We start from the raw sequence: 18,717 nt of genomic DNA on the forward strand, positions 1-18,717 counted from the left end.
AGGGGTAGGGGTACATGTGAACTCACAACAGCTTTGAAACCATGCGCAAGAACTTTGCAAACCCAAGCCAGACAAAATCCCAGCATGGAGAGCTGAGATTAGCACAGATTCCTCTAGTGTAGCAGAGGAACAATTGCCAATCATAATTGCTGAGGAAGGCAGAACCATTCTTTTCCCCAAGAGAGTAATTCCTGGTGAGATGACCATGATTTAGTGAGAGGCCACATATTCACAATTATATAAGTAGAAACATTTGGAATTGATAGGCATGAAACAAACAAATGAAACATGTAACATGGAAAACAAGGAAGGACAAATGCTGAAAAACTGAATATATGTAAGGGACAATTGACTGACAAGAAAGAATATGAGGCTAATTATGTACTAAAATTTATTTTATATTGAATGTGCAAAACGAAGTGTCAAGCTCTACAGCTTCACAATAGTGATTCTTATTGTGCAGAAACTCATTGAGATATACAGAGGTTGGATCTGGCTGATTTTGATGTGTGGTGTTTTATTTGCAAAATTGTATAATATTTGTTTAGAAATGTAAAACAAGAGATGTATTTGGGTAAGTAAGAAATGGAAGGGGTAGATCTAGAGAATTGGGATATGAAATATATAATATAATATAATATAATATAATAATATAATATAAAATAAATATAATATATAATATAATATAATATAAATATATATAATATAATATAATATATATATATAATATAATATATATGCTTACCACTTTATTCTCCAAGGTCATTATATTCAATGTCCTATTTTATCTTGTATGGCATTGGGAACTGAAGATATATTAATTATTGATGCTTTTACTATAACAGGTCACCAATAAGCACTGAACACATTAAATACAGACGACAGAAGTGAGTGGATGTGGACTAACAGAACGTCTCATCATTTGTTACAGATTCAGGTATGTGCTTGTAGCTTTCTCACACTTGAGCAGTTTCCCACTTGGAATTAAAATTACAGGTGATATTCGCGTGTTCTAGAGTATAAAGACAGGCAGCTAATGGAGAATCCTACACATATTACAAATTTTTATTCAGTTTCTTTGACTGTTCTGTTACAGTATGAGTGAATATGAATTGGATAAGCATCACTATTGGCCACATAGGAACCATTTGGATGTGGCACCAAGTTACCATTTCTAATCTCCTGTCATACCACACATCTTCTTCTTAATGTATGCATTATCTTCCTAGTTATTTTACTTGCTGAGTTGTTTTTGGAATCCTTTTATATTTTCATTAAGACATACTTTTCATAATGTCAATTATTTTCAGATCCACATTCTGAGAACCTAGTAAAGTTTCCAGGACATAATAAAAATCTATTAAGTCACAAGTGATTCTAAGATATTAATATACAAAAACTCCTTTTTCAAAGTACCTCTACACTGTCTTTGTATGGGTTATAGTGGTACAGTTCATTTATTGGCATGTATTATTCACTATTTCCTTCTGCGTCCATTATCGATAGCTTAACCTGCCCCAAGAGAACACCTCAGTTTTCCTCTGAAATGTATTTCATTCACAACCTTCTGAGTTACTGTCAAGCTCATCTTTGAGGTGCTTAGGCATCATTCTTTCCTCCGTTTCCTGCCCATAATCATATGTCATATATCATTTCTGAAGGCAGATGCTACCAAATATAGTATTTGTAGATTTTAGGTATCTGTCCTCACTTCTTCTGTAATTTTGCGTGAGTCCATGGTCTTCTTTTGATGTAGCATCCATATCTGGCTTTACTGCTTCCACTCTTTTCCTGGATAGTTTCAGGTATGGTGTTGACAAGGTTAATTTTAATCAGAAACAAACCCAACTCTATTAATAGTGTTTGATGTAACTGTAACTCATTCAACTTCCAGTGATGTCATCACCGTTCCCAAACTCAGTTTTCTGGACTCCTACTCTTTCAGGACATAAGCAAATGGTTCCTTATTCCTGGCATGTTCAGGAATGTTTTTCGCCATGGGAGACCCATTCTCTAGTCTCTGAGGGGAATTAATTCTGATTCAGCATATAGATCTTAAACAGAACTTATCTATTTCCTTTGATGATTTTTTTCCCTCTTTGATAAGGGAAAGAAAGTCTTCTTTACCAATATTTATATCCACATACAATAGTAAACCGTGATGAAAGTGAGCCTCGATGTTATTCATATCCTAAAGCAGCATCCCATTATTACGTTAAAGCCAATATTAAAAAGCATTAAATAGCCAAATATGTCATGTTCAAAATTAAACAAATGGATGGGAAAGCTGTAATGAGCTGACTTTTGTATGTCAACCTGACCCATGTGTCTCACATTTCAAACACTGTCTGGCAGCCTTTGAAAATGCACAGTAACTCCATTGGATCCCAGTCCAATTTCTTTCTTTCTATTTTAATTTAAAGTAGATTTTTAGACAATATAATTTGGTTATGGGTTTCCTGCCACAACCCACTGAGAATCTAACCACCTCATGTCCCCTCCAAATCTCTCCCTCCCACCCAAATTCGTTCTCTCTCTATTAGAAAAACAGAAGGGTGCCTCTAAATGATAATACCATAATAACATAAAACAAAACTAAACAAGTCAGAATAAGACACAAGCACTTGTAACCTCTGAGGCATCACTCCAGACTTTTTTTTTTCCAGGAAGTAGAAAAACAAGAATATAGTCTTTGGAATTCAGCAGATAAATATGGATGTTGGAAAAATATGAAGTAAACATTCCTGAAGTCTTTAACTTGCTTCTTAACCATCCCATTACACTGTAAGTCTACCTGGGATGGAGTGGAGTAATGGCTTGTCACCATGTTTGTCAATGATCCCCCATTACAGGAAATACCAGGGAAGCACTATCCACATCACTACACATTATCCTTATGGATTTCTCAGTATTGATCAAATAGTGTAAAATATTTTAACCTATATTATATTTTACATATTTTAATTGAAAATAGATTCTTTGATACAATATATTCTTTTTATGGTTTCCGTTCTTACTTGTATTCCCGTTTTCCCCCCATCTTCCCTCAGGTCCAGACACATGCTTTCTGTCTCTCCTTAGAGCACAAGCAGTTATCTTAGGAATAACAATAAAATAATATAAAATACAACAAGCTAAAACAAAGCCAAACAATTTGGAATATGACAAAATGAAAAGAAAGGAAAAAGCGAATAAAAAAACCAAAGATGTAGATACACACATGTTCACACACAAAGGAATTAAATCAACACGCGAAAGTAGAAGCCATAAAATATATACAAATGACCTGTGTCAGGAGTTGGAGGGGTAGAGGAAGAAGGCTTGACTTAACATTATCAGACAAAGCGCCTTATGTAGGCTCAATTTTCCTAACAACTATATTTCATTATGAACCTATTAAACGAGCCTACCTCCCTTACAACCTGACTAACACAAACTATAGAAAAGGAGATTGAAGAACACAATAATGAAACCTTAAAGATATTAGTCCCAAGGAATGATTCTCCTGGTGTAGTCCGCAGGACCTCAGCAAACCAGCAATACCACCAAAGTTGCTGCTGGAACCTGAAGCCTCAGCTGGATTCCATAGCCTTGAAGCTTTCCCTGGAGCGGTTCTCTCTAGGAACATCTCTCGAAGTGCAGGAATGAACAGCCAACAGAATCCCATATCCTCTCTCTCCCTCCTCTAGTTTTGATCTCATATATATATATATATATATATATATATCTCCTCTCAGAATCTCTACTAGGATGTTTTCAGCTGGCAACATCCAAGCTCCCCAATGAAGTTGTTCGACTTCTAAGGGGATAAATATCCTGCTCTCTCACTAGTCAGTGCTGAATCCCACACTTTGGATCAACAAAAAGACATGTTTATCTCTCCTACATTCTTATTTTAAAATCTTATTTTGATTTTTAGAAAATTGCTCATTTTACATCCCCATTGTAGACCAGTCCCTCATTGCCTCCCTGGCCTCCCTGTTCCATCCTCCCTCCCTCATGCCCCTCCTTCCTTCCACTAGTACTCAGAGAGAAGGAGCCTTTCTCCCCTGTCATCTGATCTCAGACTACCAAGTTCCATCTGGGCTGTCTATATCCTCTTCCTCTGTACCCTGGCAAAGCTGCCCTGCCAGGGAGAAGTGAACAATGTCTGGGAGGCATAGTCCATGTCAGAAGTGGTCCCTATTCCCCATATTATGGGACAACAAGGAGACTGTGCTGCCTGTCTACTACATCTTAACAGACAGAGTAGGTCCTCAGCATGCATGGTCCTTATTTGATGCATCAATGGCTGCAGCACTCACCCCCACCCTCAACCCTCACCCCTGCCTGGATTTGTTGGCTCCATTAGTCTCCCTGTGGATCTCCTGTCTGCTCCAACTCTTACATAAAACTCCCTACACTCCACCCCAAAGTTTGGCTATGAGTCTCAGGATCTGCTCCAATTCCCTTCTGGGTGGAGTCTTTCAGAGGACCTCTATGGTAGACTCCCATACTGTTCCTTGTCTTAAACAGCTTCCAATGTCTATTCTGTTTGCCCTTCTGAATGAGAATTAAGCATTATTCCAAGAGTCCTGCTTGTTATTTAGCTTCTTTAGGTCTGTGTATTATAGTGCGGTTATCCTGTATTGTGTGGGTAATATCTTCTTATAAGTAAATGTATGCCATGCCTATCTTTCTAGGTCTGGGTTATTTCACTCAGGATGATCTTTCTAGTTCCATCCACTTGCCTGAAAATTTCAAGATTTCCTTGTTTTTAAGAGCTGAATAGGATTCCAGATCCTTACCCATTCTTTGCTTGAGGGACATCTAGGTTGCTTCCTGATTCTAGCTATTAGTAATAAACCTGCTATGAACATGCTTGAATAAATGTCTTTATTGTATTGTGGAGCATCTTTCAGGTATATGTGCAGTAGTGATATAGCTGGGTCTTGAAGTAAAACAATTCCCAGTTTTCTGAGAAAGTGTCTGATAGATTTCCAATGTAGTTGTACAAGTTTTCACTCCCACCAGAAAATGGGACAATGTTCTTTCCCCACATCCTTGTCAGCATGTGCTGTGACTTTAATTTTTAATCTTGGCCATTCTGACAGGTGTAAGATAGACTCTCAGAGTCATTTTGATTTGCATATCCCTGATCACTGGGACATTGAACATTTCTTTAGGTGTTTGTCTCCCTTTTCATTTCTGATTTTGTTGATTTGTGTAGTACCCCTTTGTCTTTTAGTTTGGCTAAGGGTTTGCCTATCTTGATATTTTTCAAAGAACTAGCTCTTGGTTTTGTAGATTCTTTAAATTGTTCTTTGTTTCTAATTTACTGATGTAAGCCTTAAGGATGGTGATTTCTAGCCTTTGACTCCTCTTAGGTGTGTCTGTTTCTTTTTGTTGTCGAGCTTTCATGTGAGTTGTTAAGTTGCTAGTATGAGAAATCTCCAGTTTCTTTATGAAGGCTTAGTGCTATGAAAGTTCCTCTTAGCACCATTTTCATTGTGTCCCATAAGATTGTGTATGTTGTGCCTTCATTTTTGTTGGCTTCTAGGAAGTCTTTAATTTCTTTTTAAATTTCATGGATATTTCCCTGTTGAGTTTCCATGACTTTGTAGGATATATGTTATTTATGTTGTTGCTGAGGTCCAGCTTTAATTCATGGGGGTCTGATAAGATGCAAGGAATCATTTTGATCTTCTTGTATCTTTTTAGATTTGCTTCATGACTAAGTATATGCTAAGTTTTGTGGAAGGTTTCCTGAGGTGCTGAGAAGATATATTCTTTTGTGTTTGGGTGAAATGTTCTGTAGATATCTGTTACATCCATTTGATTCAAGAAATCTATTAGTTTCATTATGTTTCCATTTAGTTTCTGTCTATTGGTGAGAGTGGGGTGTTGAAATCTCCCACTATTAATTTTGGGGTTCAGTGTGTGACTTAAACTTTAGTAATGTTTCTCTAATGAATGTGGATGCTTCTCCATTTGGAACATAGATGTTAAGGATTGAGACATCATCTTGGTGCATTTTTTCCCTTGATGATATGATGTGTCCCAATCTCTTTTGATTAGCTTTGTTTGAAGGTATTTTATCAGATATTAGAATGGCTACTCCAGTTTGCTTCTTGGGTCTGCATTTGTAGCTAGGTATTGTTTAATATTGTTTTTTTCATGGAATATCTTATTCTCTCCATCTATGGCAATTGAAAGTTTTTCTGCATAGGCTAGTATAGAGTGGCATCTGTGGTCTCTTAGTGGATTCATGATATTGGTCTAGGACCTTTTAGCTTTCATACTTTCTGTTGAGAAGTCAGATATAATTCTGATAGATTTACCTTTATATGTCAGTTGGCATTTTTATCTTCCAACTTTTAATATTTGCTTTTTATTCTGTGCATTTAGTGTTTCGAATATTATGTGCTAAGAGTGTTTTCTTTTCTGTTCCAATCAATTTGGAGCTTTGTAGGTTTCTTGTATGTTTCTGGGCATTTCTTTCTGTAGGTCGGGGAAGTTTTCCTCTATGATTTTTTTGAAGATATTTTCTGGACTATGAAGCTTGGAGTCTTCTTTTCTTCTTCTTCTTCTTCTTCTTCTTCTTCTTCTTCTTCTTCTTCTTCTTCTTCTTCTTCTTCTTCTTCTTCTTCTTCTTTTCTTCTTCTTCTTCTTCTTTCTTCTTCTTCTTCTTCTTCTTCTTCTTCTTCTTCTTCTTCTTCTTCTTCTTCTTCTATTCTTAGTATTCTTAGGTTTGGTCTTTTTAGAGTGTTCCAGATTTCTCAGAAATTTTGTATCAAGAACTTTTTAGTTTTAATATTTTCTTTGACTTATGTGTAAATAACTTTATCCATATATTCTACACTTGAAACTCTCTTTCATCTTTTGTATTCTGTCAGTGTCTGCAGTTCCTATTCTCTTCCTTGGGCTTTCCAACTTCAGAATTGCCTCAGATTGTGTCTTCTTTGTTGCTAATAATTCTCTTTATAGGTCTTGAATGGTTTTATTCATTTCTTTTCTTCTTTCTTTCTTTCTATATTCCTATAATTCTTTGTAGGACTTATTCAATGCCTTCATCTGTTTGAAGGTATTTTCCCATATTTTTCTGAGAGATTTATTTTCTTCCTTCAAGGCTTCTACCATTTTCATCACCATATATTTAGAATCTTCTTGAGCTTCATGGATGATAGGATCTATAGGACTTGTTTTGTTTCTTGAGTTCTTGTGCTGCCTATAGCCATCTGGTTGTCTCTGGTGTTAGCAGGCTTCGGGGTTCCTCTTATGGGGTCACTATCTGTTTTCCATGTGGGTCAGGCTTTTCAGAAACAGGTGAAAAGAGCTCCAAGCAAAAGGCTTTTGCTAAGGTTCCCCTGAAGCATCCTCCGGATGGTGGACAATGGGTATTGGAGCCTATACCCAGCTCAGCATTGCAGGGTTCTCTGTCTGTGTCCCAGTTGTCTCAGGCAGGAAAGGAGCAGGCTGAGTGAGCTCAAAGCCAAAAAGCTGAAAGTTGCTTGGGTGTCACTCAAGCCTCCTTGGCATGGTAGACAATATGGGTTGTGTCATGTGCCTTACTCAGCTCTGCTGCTTTGCTCTCTGTGATCCACGTGGGCCATGTCAAAAAGAGCTGGTAGAGAGAGATCCAATCCCAGAGCTGTTCGGGTGTCCCATAGTCCTTCTCAGGGTGGCTGCTGCTGTGGGTTGTGGCCCTTGCACAACTCAGCTCTGCTTGGTTTCTCTCTGTGTTCCAGATGGGCCAGGCTGATAAGGCAACAAAGAACCTTCTAGATGCTGTTGAATTTGTTTTGTATTCATTATCAACTGCTGGGAATGGAGCTTAACCTTAAAAATGGTTTGCTTACTCAATGAGACTCTTTTGGAGAAAACTGTTGTGCTGTTGTTTTCATTTCCAAGTAGTTAACAATTGGATATATCAGCAGGATTAGAGATGTGTCTACTCCCTCTCACAGAGCTAGAACCCTTTTAGGTATAGACACATGTAGGCCCACTGCATGCTGCCACAGTCTGTGTGAGTTTTTATGCTCCTTGCTCATCTTGTGATTAGAAGACTTTATTTCCTTGATGTTCTTATCCATTCTGGCTATTGAATTCTTTCTGTCTTCTCCTCCACAGGGTTTCCTGAGCCCTGATGGGTAGCATTTTATAGAGACCTCCCATTTAAGGCCAAATGTCGCAAAATCTCTTATTCCCTCCTTTATGTCCGGTTGCAGATCTTCTAAAATTGTTCTCATCTTCTGCAGGAGGAAGACTTCTTATGATGGCTAACTAAGGCATTGATTTGTGAATATAGTAGAATGTTATCAGGAGTCATTTTTTTGCTATGTTCCTTTAGCAGAGCAGTAGTATTTACTCTTCCCCATGTCCCTGGACTATCTATCATTTTTCCTATACTAACACTATAGATTCATGAGCAAGGGAGATCTTTCCATCTTCTGATATCTTTTTCAATTATTTTCTATGGTGTCTTGAGGTTCTTAAGCACATAAGCATTTCACTTGTTTGATTAGAATTATCCCAAGATATTATAAATTATGAAGGCTATTGTTTCCAGTGTTGTTTCCCTGGTTTATTTCTCAGTTTGTTTGGCATTTGTATATAGGAAAGCCACTGGTCCTTGTATATTAATGTTATATTTCTATAGTTGTGTGGGAGTAGGAGCAGAGAGGAAGTGATCTAACAAGCTGGGGATAAGACTGGGGAGTTGGAAATTGGAGAATGAGAAACTATGTTAAAAATCCTGTACCTGATTCTCTGGTCAAGGTGGCCAGCATATTTCCGTATAGATAATTCAATAATTTCTTAAAACTATAGAAAAACAATTTATGGCATGGAACCAGAGAGTTCTCACCTGAGGCAGGACATGTTTAATCCCAGCATGAGAACACCTCAAACAAATACTAATTATGGAAAATATAGTGAATAACACACACACACAGACACAAACAAACACAAAAACACAGAATTAGGAATTCATAGGAACTGACACTGATTGAGAGATATAAAGGAAACATAGAAACAGATAGTAATAGCTGCCATAAATAGGAAATCAATTAATCTGAATAAATTTAATGGAGAAGACCCGCCATATCAGTTCTTGGGTACAACAAGTATATGATGGAGATAGGAGGAGCTAACATTTTAAATTCTCTTGGTTTTTTTGTTTTGTTTTGCTTTTAGTGTGTGTGTGTGTGTGTGTGTGTGTGTGTGTGTGTGTGTGTGTGAGGTCATGCCTCTTCTGTATACCCTACATCAAGAGAAATATCCATATAATGAAGATGCTCATCAGTATGTGACAGAGAAAGTGATTTTTGATTTGGGTTTTTCTTTCTAGTATTTTTCTGTTTTCCTAGTTTCATAAACTCTGAGAAGTTCAATTGCATGTTGAAATCAGAAGCTGCTACTCACCATTGTGTATATTGCTCATTCTACTTAAAACTTTTCTACCATAATATATTGTTCTGATGATGTACTTGAGCAGAGGACACATGAAAGTTACATTTTTCTAGCTAAGGTTGCATGGGCCTTAATAGAGAAGAAAGAAAACTATAGATTAAGGTCCTCACTGTCTAGTTTATAGAAAAATTAAACTAATATAGGTATACCTATATGCTGTATTTAAGTTATGCTTTGTGTCAGTTTGAGCATCTGAAAAAATAAATTGTGGTACCTTTGACCTCTATCTGCCCTTGAAATATTACATATATGAATGTTATCAGAAGAAAGGAAACTAACTTACACTGTATTATTTATTTGTATTTATGAGCTCTCAAGCTGATCTGCAATTTTGAATGAATGTTCAAACCTCTTTATCTGTAGTTAAAGGCTTAGATATATCACATCACATGGTAGGAATTATTATTCCTAGTTTTTCTGTTCAGGTTATGAGCTCCATAAACCCAGGAATATTTTCTTTAACTTCAGTAATGACATGGCCATTTTTTTTTCTGCAACACTATTCCGACACAACTACTTCAAAGACATATTCTGGAGCAGCCTACCTTTGGCTTCTTATTTTATATGCCATCTGGAAACTTCATCTGGTAAAGAATTTTACCCTCATTACTTAAAAATAACTGTCCATTTAAGTTATTAACTCCCTCCAACATTATGGAAATTTTATTATTATATAGTCCACTCCCAGAAGCACAAAGAATAGACTAGTCAGTTTTAAATTGCCCCACATCTTTCTTCATCTCCGGAGTCAAACACATGTGTATTTATGATAAAAACGAAAATTGGTTTTGGGATAATTCTTGTAAAATCTCAGTTGAAAATTTCATTCCAAAATGTAAAATTGTAATTCACCAAAAATCACATAGATTGTAAATAAATCTCTTCTTCTTTCAGCCAGAGAAAGAGCATAAACGCTGAAAATAACTGGTTAATCTCTGTAGACTATATGATTACAAATGGTAAAACTAGCCTCAAGTAGGATTGCCATGAGTTCTAGATACCCTAAGCTACATAGTAGGTAACAGTAGAACAGCTCAGACAACATACACTGTGGTCTTTATCTACAAAACAGCACCTCCAAATTAAAATTGTTTTTATGTGCGCAATAGGTAGAAGTTAGGTAGACAATGCCTAAAATTCTGCATCCTGCTGGCTCTTGTTGTTGAGCAACTTAATGTCATCAAGTCTTGGTTCTCCTCTTCTGTGAAGCAGAGGAAGTAACACTCTTGACCTAAGGGACTGCTATCCTAATTATAGAAGACTATGACATTAGTGATCCTGGGTAGAATTTTGACACATCAGGACCAAAACGCTAATTGTTATCACAGTTGTCACTCCTCTGCTGAGCAAAAGAGGATCAGCAGATGCCGTTGAGCCATTAGCTGCATGTGGATAGGAAAAACTGACATCTTCCTTTGGGGAACATGTTGCCTTATCTACATCTTGAAAAATATTACTTTAAAATACCTTCAATTGTTTAAGAAAATGTCTTCCAAAAATTAAGGTTATACCTCTAAGGGACAGCGGTAAATGAATACAGAAAAGATTTCTTTCTCTTTTCGTCTAGTTATGTGGATATTCAACTTTTTATGTTGTTTTTAGCAGGTATAGGCTTTATGTAGTGGTTAGTATAGACATGCCTATTGCCTATTTTGGAATTGTGTAATGAGTTTTGTAATAGTTAATGAAATCACAAAGATGTAAAGCACATTACAGACTTTATCTCTTCTAAACCTAACTGTATTTGGTGTTCTTTAATGTGTAGACCTCCCTTCGAACCCACCTACCCTAGATGGGAGAGATGCATTGATGGAGTCTTGTCTTTCAGCATATTAAATATAGTTTCCATTCCAGAGATGCATAAATGTTTTACTTTTCAGTTGTTATCTTTCTTTCTTAGTTTATCTAAAATTTTTTACTTAACATTTTTTTTCAACAACTTGTTCAAATACAAAGCGGTACAAAATTGAAGTGATATTTTCCCACCTTTCAGTTTCAAGGGAAGCAACAGCATGCAAATATTTTCATTGAGATTAAAACTAGTGTTAAGCGTGCTTCTGTCACTGTTTTCTTCTGAGTGCACACACCTGCATGAAAGGTGTGGGGAGAGCATGTTTCTGAGTGTGGTGGAATAGGAAAAACATTATTGATTTTGAAAGTTAACAAAATGAGAAAGTATTTTATTATTTCTTAAAATTTGCAGTTATCACTTCACAACCCCCCTCATTTATTTAGGTATGTAAATGATATGCTTATTTCTGAAGTCTGTTGCTCTTGTTAAGATAGAGTACACTTCCTGGTTCCTCTCTGTAGCTGGGAGTCTGTTCACATCTCACTTGTTCTGGACAGCCCTAGGGTGCACAGATGGTGCAGAGCAGGCATGAGTTACCCCTGTCACAGAGGCATGGATTCTAAATCCTGCACTCCATTGTTCAGACTGCTGGAATCAAGCTTCTATCTTGCGTTTCTGGTATATTAATATTCCCACTTTTGCATTTGATATTTGAGTTTGTCTCTATGGGCTTATTGTTTGTAGGCAGCTCCCATTCTGAGAAACTTCAGGGATCAATCTTGAGTATTTGGAACGCTTGCTTGAACCTCACTTGCTTAATCAGGCTTTTAGCTGATTGCTTCTTTGCTTGCCTTCTGCATTTCTTCAGGGCACACTTACAAAGAATTCTATGAAATACTGAAGTGTGTTTATTACTATTCAGGGACTGACTTTATTTGGTGTGTTCTCAACTTTGCATTGGAGCACAGTAGGAAGTAGTGAATGGATTTATCTTTAAAAATCCAAAATAATTACAAAAAAATGAGCTTCTGAGATAATTTTAATTAGGGATACGTAAAAATTATAACTAAGGTTTGGTTTCAGGGTTTCCTATAAGTACTAAATTAGGGTCTTTTGACAATTGAAATGTTTGCTAATTTATCTGTGAAAAGGAATAAAAACCTGGGATAATAAACAAATCAACTTTAAGATATGATAAAAGTGCTCTAAAATTTGATTTAAATACATGAACAAATAATGGATCTAAGAATATATTATTATGAATTGTTTGAAGTCATAAATTCATACATGTACATTAAAGTTGAAAATTAAAGTAATACATTCAATTGTTTAGCATTCATATTGTCCAAAATACTTTTAAAAAGAATATGATATGTCTTTGTTTTAGTTATGATTTTCTTCACTACATTCTATGTTCCACAAACAGAAATTTTTTCTTAATGTAGTCATCGCTATGTCTGCAGTGCTGAGAACAATTCTCACCATATAGTATTTGCTAAATAAGTGAATTATCTAGAACTTTGAGGGGTCAGGCATTATACAGATAGTTCATTCTTAAATAAATTCCTCATAGTTAATAGAATTCAAATGTCTGATAATGCTGTTTTCCTTTTATAACAATGATGCATGTGGCAATAAAATGTTGCTGTGCAAAATAGACACAATTTACTAAAGAATCAAAGGGAATAATACTTATTAGTTTTTGAGCTCTGTGGAATCAAAGTTGAAGGTGGAAACATTGTCTCCTGAGATGCTCATACTGTGTATCTATGACCACGTGTTTCACTTGTAAAGACTCTCTCTAAATGAAATAAGCAAACTGATGATCAGAGGTTAGAACTTTGATTTCAATTGAGAAAAGAACACCTTATAATAATACAGTGATATACCAGTGTTTAGCTAAGTGTATTGATTCCTAGAAACATGTTATTAAAATTCATCACTCTTGACGTTGAATAGCAAAATGAAGTAAACCTGTCAATAGTATAAACTGTGAGCCCTGTAATTTTCTCTGAGAGAATTATAAGGAATATTTGACCTCCTGACCTATACGCATTTATTTGTGACAGATTGATTTTCCCTTTATTGAAATTTTTCATACAATATGTTCTGATTATGGTTTCTCCTCTCTGAGACCGTCCTCACTTTTGGTCTCATATGAATATGCACTTTTTTCACCTCTCACTGCAAAATAAACAGGCATCTAAAGAATAATAAAATCAAATCAAACAAAAGAGAAAAAGAACAAGCAAACTAATCAAACAAACAGAAGAGAAAAAAAAACAAAGAAAAAGCATGAGAAACATAGATGTGGAAACATATATTCATAATCATAAAAATCTCTTAAAAACAAAACATGCAAGGAGCTAGAGAGATTAAAAAAAACATTGCCTTACAAAACATTATGATATAAAGAACCACCAAAGATGCCATTGAGATAGCTTTCTGTTGGCTATATGCTTCTAGATAAGAGCGGTTGGTTTCCCCAGTGAGACTCTGTTGGAGAGAACTGTATTTTTTTTTTTTTTCATTTGGAGTGGTTATCAGTTGGAGATAGCTTCTAAGTTAGTAATGTGAGCTTGTGTCCACTTCCCCTCTCACACTGGGATCTCATCTAGTTTAGACCCATGCAGGTCCTGTGCATACTGTAGCAGTTTCTCTGAGTCCACATATGTTTTGGTCTTGCTATGTTTAGAAAGCCTTGGTTAGTTGGTGTCCTCAATCCCTATGGCTCTTAAAAATATTTCTGTTTCCTCTTCTGCAGGGTTCCCAGAGTCCTTAAGGGAGAGGCTTGAGGGAGATATCCCATTTATGGCTGAATGCCCCAAGGTCTTTCATTTGCTACGTATTATTTGACTGTGGTTCTTTAGGTTTAGTTTCATCTACTGCAGGATACAGTTTCCTGATGATGGTTGAGCAAGGCACTGATCTATAAGCATAACAGGATTTAGTTATGGCTCATTTGTTGGCGCATTCTTTCAGCAGAACAGTAGGAGAACTTGTTTTCCTCTAAATACCAGGACTATTGGGTCTCAAGTTCTGGGTTAGCATAGCAGTGTCATGAATGGGTTCAATCTCACAGCGTAGGCCTTCCGTTCAGTCAGACAATGGTCAGTTATTCTCACAAGCTTTGGTTCATTAATGCACTAGTCTGTCTTGCAAATGGGTCATTAGAGATAAAAAAAGCATGTGTAGTTTTCTTTTGATGCTTACCTTTCTTCTTTGGTAGCATGCGTAGCACCTTCCAGTACTATAAATACTGTTCCTTAGTGATGAAGGCTCTATGTAGGCACCAACTCTACTTCTCCATGTTCAATGATTGTGTAGATATTGTTTTCAGAAGCTGGTCTCTACTGCCAGTTTATGCAGAAAAATCAATAGTCTTGGCAGTAGCCTGGGTCGTTGGGTGGTTCCCATGGGACCCTTTTGACCAACAACTAGATTAAATGTAACCCATTCCTGGCATTGGAGGCATCAGTTGGTGATGAGAGATGTCCAGTTGGAGCTCCATTTCTCCTTATTTGGCAATTTCATTTAAATCATCTTCATAAATACATTTAATTAGGAAGCTTCTACTTTATTAGCTTTACATACAATTTCTCTAATATCGTTTACTTTTATTTGTAAATCCCAGTTTTTTATTCCTTGACTCTTTCTTCCCTCCCTGTCTGTATTTGTTCCTCCTCTTCCAGTCACTTCCCACACTCATTCATAGCTATTTATTCTATTTCCCCTTCCTAGAAACACCCATGCTTGGTTCTTTTAATATAAATATAATCTTTATTATAACACAATCTTGTTATACAGATTGTAGCTTGCTCATTGAAGACCTAACAGTTAACAGTCACGAATAAGTGAATATATACCACATTTTTCTTTCTGGGCCTGGGTTACCTTATAGTATCTAACCAGCGTAGATGCAATGTGGCTATCAACAACAACAGAAACAACAAAAAGCTTACAAACTCATGGAAACTGGGCAACTCAATACTGAATAAAATATGAGTAAAGACAGTGACTAAGAGAATTTAAAATATTTTCAGAATAAAATAAAAACACAACATACCCAAACTCATGGGACAAAATGAAAATAGTTGTATAGTTCTAAGAAGCAAGCTCATAGCACTAATTGACTATATTTTTTTAATGGAAAGATATCACATTACTAACTAAATAGCATATGTTAATGCTGTAGAACAACAGCAAATGGTACCTCACATTTGACCATGTCCCCTGGAGGGGGAGACCTGGTGGCACTCAGAGGAAGGACAGCAGATTACCAAGAAGAGACTTGATACCCTATGAGCAGATACAGAGGGAGGAAATCCCCCTCAGTCACAGCCATAGGGGAGGGGAATAAGGGGAAAATGGGAGGGAGGGAAGAATGGGAGGACACAAGGGATGGGATAACCATTGAGATGTAACAAGAATAAATGAATAAAAAAATTAAAAATAAATAAATAAAATGAAAGAGAGATGAGCGAACAAAGAAAGAAAGAACACTCAAAAGGAGAAAGCACACTATCTCTTTGAACACACACTTTGTTCTGCGGTATTACTCAGTTTTACCTCTACATTATGATTTATTTTATTTTCATGGTAATGTTAAAACATAATTTTCACAATTATTAATTTTTTTTTTGTTGACAATGTCATATCCTGCTCCTCAATACTGGCTTAGTGACCTCTTAGATTATGTTCAAGTTTAGTCTCCATAGGTCTTTATACCCTCAAAGATATAACATGTTGCCATAGTGATAGGTCCACACTATAACTAGAATTTTTTTTCTTTTCAAAATAGATGACATTTTGTTTGTTTCAGATTTCTGATTTTCCAATGAATTTCCTAAGGACTTTCAGGACTAAGGATTCTCCTGAATTAGAGAAATAAGTGTCTTAGTGTCTTGCCCCAGTGTAAAATCAACCTCTGTTTCCCTCTCCCTCTTTTTCACTTCCTCCTTCCAAACCCCCTCCTACATATTTTGCAGATAACAGAGCGATATCCACTTAACATGAGAAGGAATGAGAGCCCTGAAGGTTGAAGACTCTATGGAAATGTGTTTGCCTCTAGAGTCTACACTAATCCTGTGTTACAGGCTGACATTTCTTTTGTAAATCCTTCCTTAATACTCTAATTTGTACTCAAGGAATATTTACATCTCTACTAGCACTTACAACCAGAGTTTGTTGGCTATAATATCACCTTTGTATACAAACTGTAATTTCCTAGGGCAGATCCCACTACATTTTTTATATACTGTGTAGTATTTCACATAAGAGGAAATACCCACCCATTTTTTATTCAATTAAGCAATCTCCATACTTTGTTATAACTAAGAGTAAGCAGAAAGTTTAAAAATATTAAGAGTTAAGTAATGTAATTTTTGTCATTTGATATATAAAGTAAAAATTTGAGGAGAACAATTTTTCTATTTACTCAAAACAGGTCTTGATGCATTAGCAGGTGATAGCCCGTGCAAAAAACTTAATTTTAAATCTCAGAGCAGAACGAAAATCAAATAATCAGTTGTTTTTATTTAATTCAGAGTAATTCCCAGAAATAAAATGAGAATAAGTCTTTCTTATTTCTAAGGTCTTTTGAAATGTTGTCTTAATAGAAGAAGGAAGGCAGAAATTATGGACTTTCAACTCAAATACACATTGGATTTTAATGTAGAATATACCATTCTCTGTATAAACTTGGGAAATTTGTTTTATTGAAACCTATCTGTACAATAGCTGTATAAGTTGAATATACTCTTAAAATTGCAAAAATCAAATAGTATAGCATGTGTAACTTTATAGTACAATGAATGTTTTACAAATAGAAGTACTTCATAGATCATAATATTTGGTTTATACAGTTCTTTTCTTCATTGTCACATTGACTATTAATGTAAATTTTCATTTATCATACAGATACATACTTATAAAAGTGTGGAAGATGACATACAGTAAATATAGTGCATATAATCAGAGGAAATAAGTAATATTGTGGTTACGTTTAATCATTTTATCATTTTATTTATAGAGAAATTTATTTTTATGGTAGTTACCAAAAGTATAGGTCAGATGGCATGGATAAAACACACTGTATTTTACCACAGGTACAAAGATGTTCAAAATTCTCTTCCTCTCTCCCTCCCCCTCCCTCCCTCCCTCCCTCCCTCTTTTCTTCCCTCCCTCCTTCCTTCCCTCTTTCTCCTCTCTCTCTCTCTCTCAGACACACACACACACACACACACACACACACACACACACACACACATGCACGCATGCACCTTTTTATGAGAAAAGTCCTTATGAATTCCAGGTTGGCCTCAAATTCACTGAGCATCCAAGGTTTACATTTGAATTCCTGATCTTAATGCCTCCATATCAGGAATGATGGGATTACAGGAAGTGTATTACCACAGTTAGTTTACTTGATGCCTGGAACTGAATGAGGCTTTGTGCGAGCTACCAAAGCTCAGACTCTCCACTGTCTGACCCATAATCTCAGTGTTGCAGCAGACATCTTACTTTGAACTTTACAATGATAATATCAATGAAAAAAACTTCACCAAAGATGTAAATATCCTGAAAAGAAAACTTAAGGACATAAGAAACAAATGTTATAGTTTGGAAGAGCAACATTTGGCAAAATATGTGCAATTTCAGCCAAAAATTACATTAAATCATTAGGAGATTCCTCATTAACACATTTCTGCCTTCACGTTAAGCTGAAACATCCTTCTTCTATATTTAGAGAAAGAACTGAGTTGGATTATTTTAAGGTGTTTTCCACCATCAATGTAAGAGAATTGCACTCTTTGAAGTCCTTGTGCTTTCCTTTTGCATAACACAATGACTTTTACTCTTACCTGAGTATTGAGCTACTGTTCAGAATGGACCCAGTTAGCCCCATACAGCTATCACAGTTAAAGGGTAAGAATGGCTGAGGCTATTTGAAATATGATCAGTCAGTCTGAAAGCTCTATCACAACAATGCAGGTAAGTGCCACTGAGATGGAATTTGATACATAGCTTACTTAATTTTATTTCACTAATTGCTTCCCTTGTTGGAGGAAGAAACGAAGTTAGACTTCGAAATGGCATATGAAAAATAGTTAGGATGCATTCAAGCTAAAATTTCATTCAAGAAACAAGTTGACAAGAAACAATGTGTAATGGACCAAAAATAATTCATGACTTTGAATGGGGATATGTGCAGCTGTTTCCCTCACAAATTCACTGCAAATGTGGTTATCTTCCAAGAGCTATACAAAACCATGCTGGCCAATATTTCTTCATGGATGGGATAGGGTCCCTAGGGACTAACAGTTCTTGAGGATGTAATTCATCCATGGTATAACTACTAATTAGTTATCTACACTTAAGTAAATAATATCTGACCTGTGATTCTGCAATCAATTTTAAATTCAGTAAATGATAAGAAAAAAAACCCACCTCCATTTGCCCACAAATTTCGGGAA

The sequence above is a fragment of the Acomys russatus genome, chromosome 21 (assembly GCF_903995435.1).
Source record: "Acomys russatus chromosome 21, mAcoRus1.1, whole genome shotgun sequence".
NCBI classification, from domain to species: Eukaryota; Metazoa; Chordata; class Mammalia; order Rodentia; family Muridae; genus Acomys; species Acomys russatus.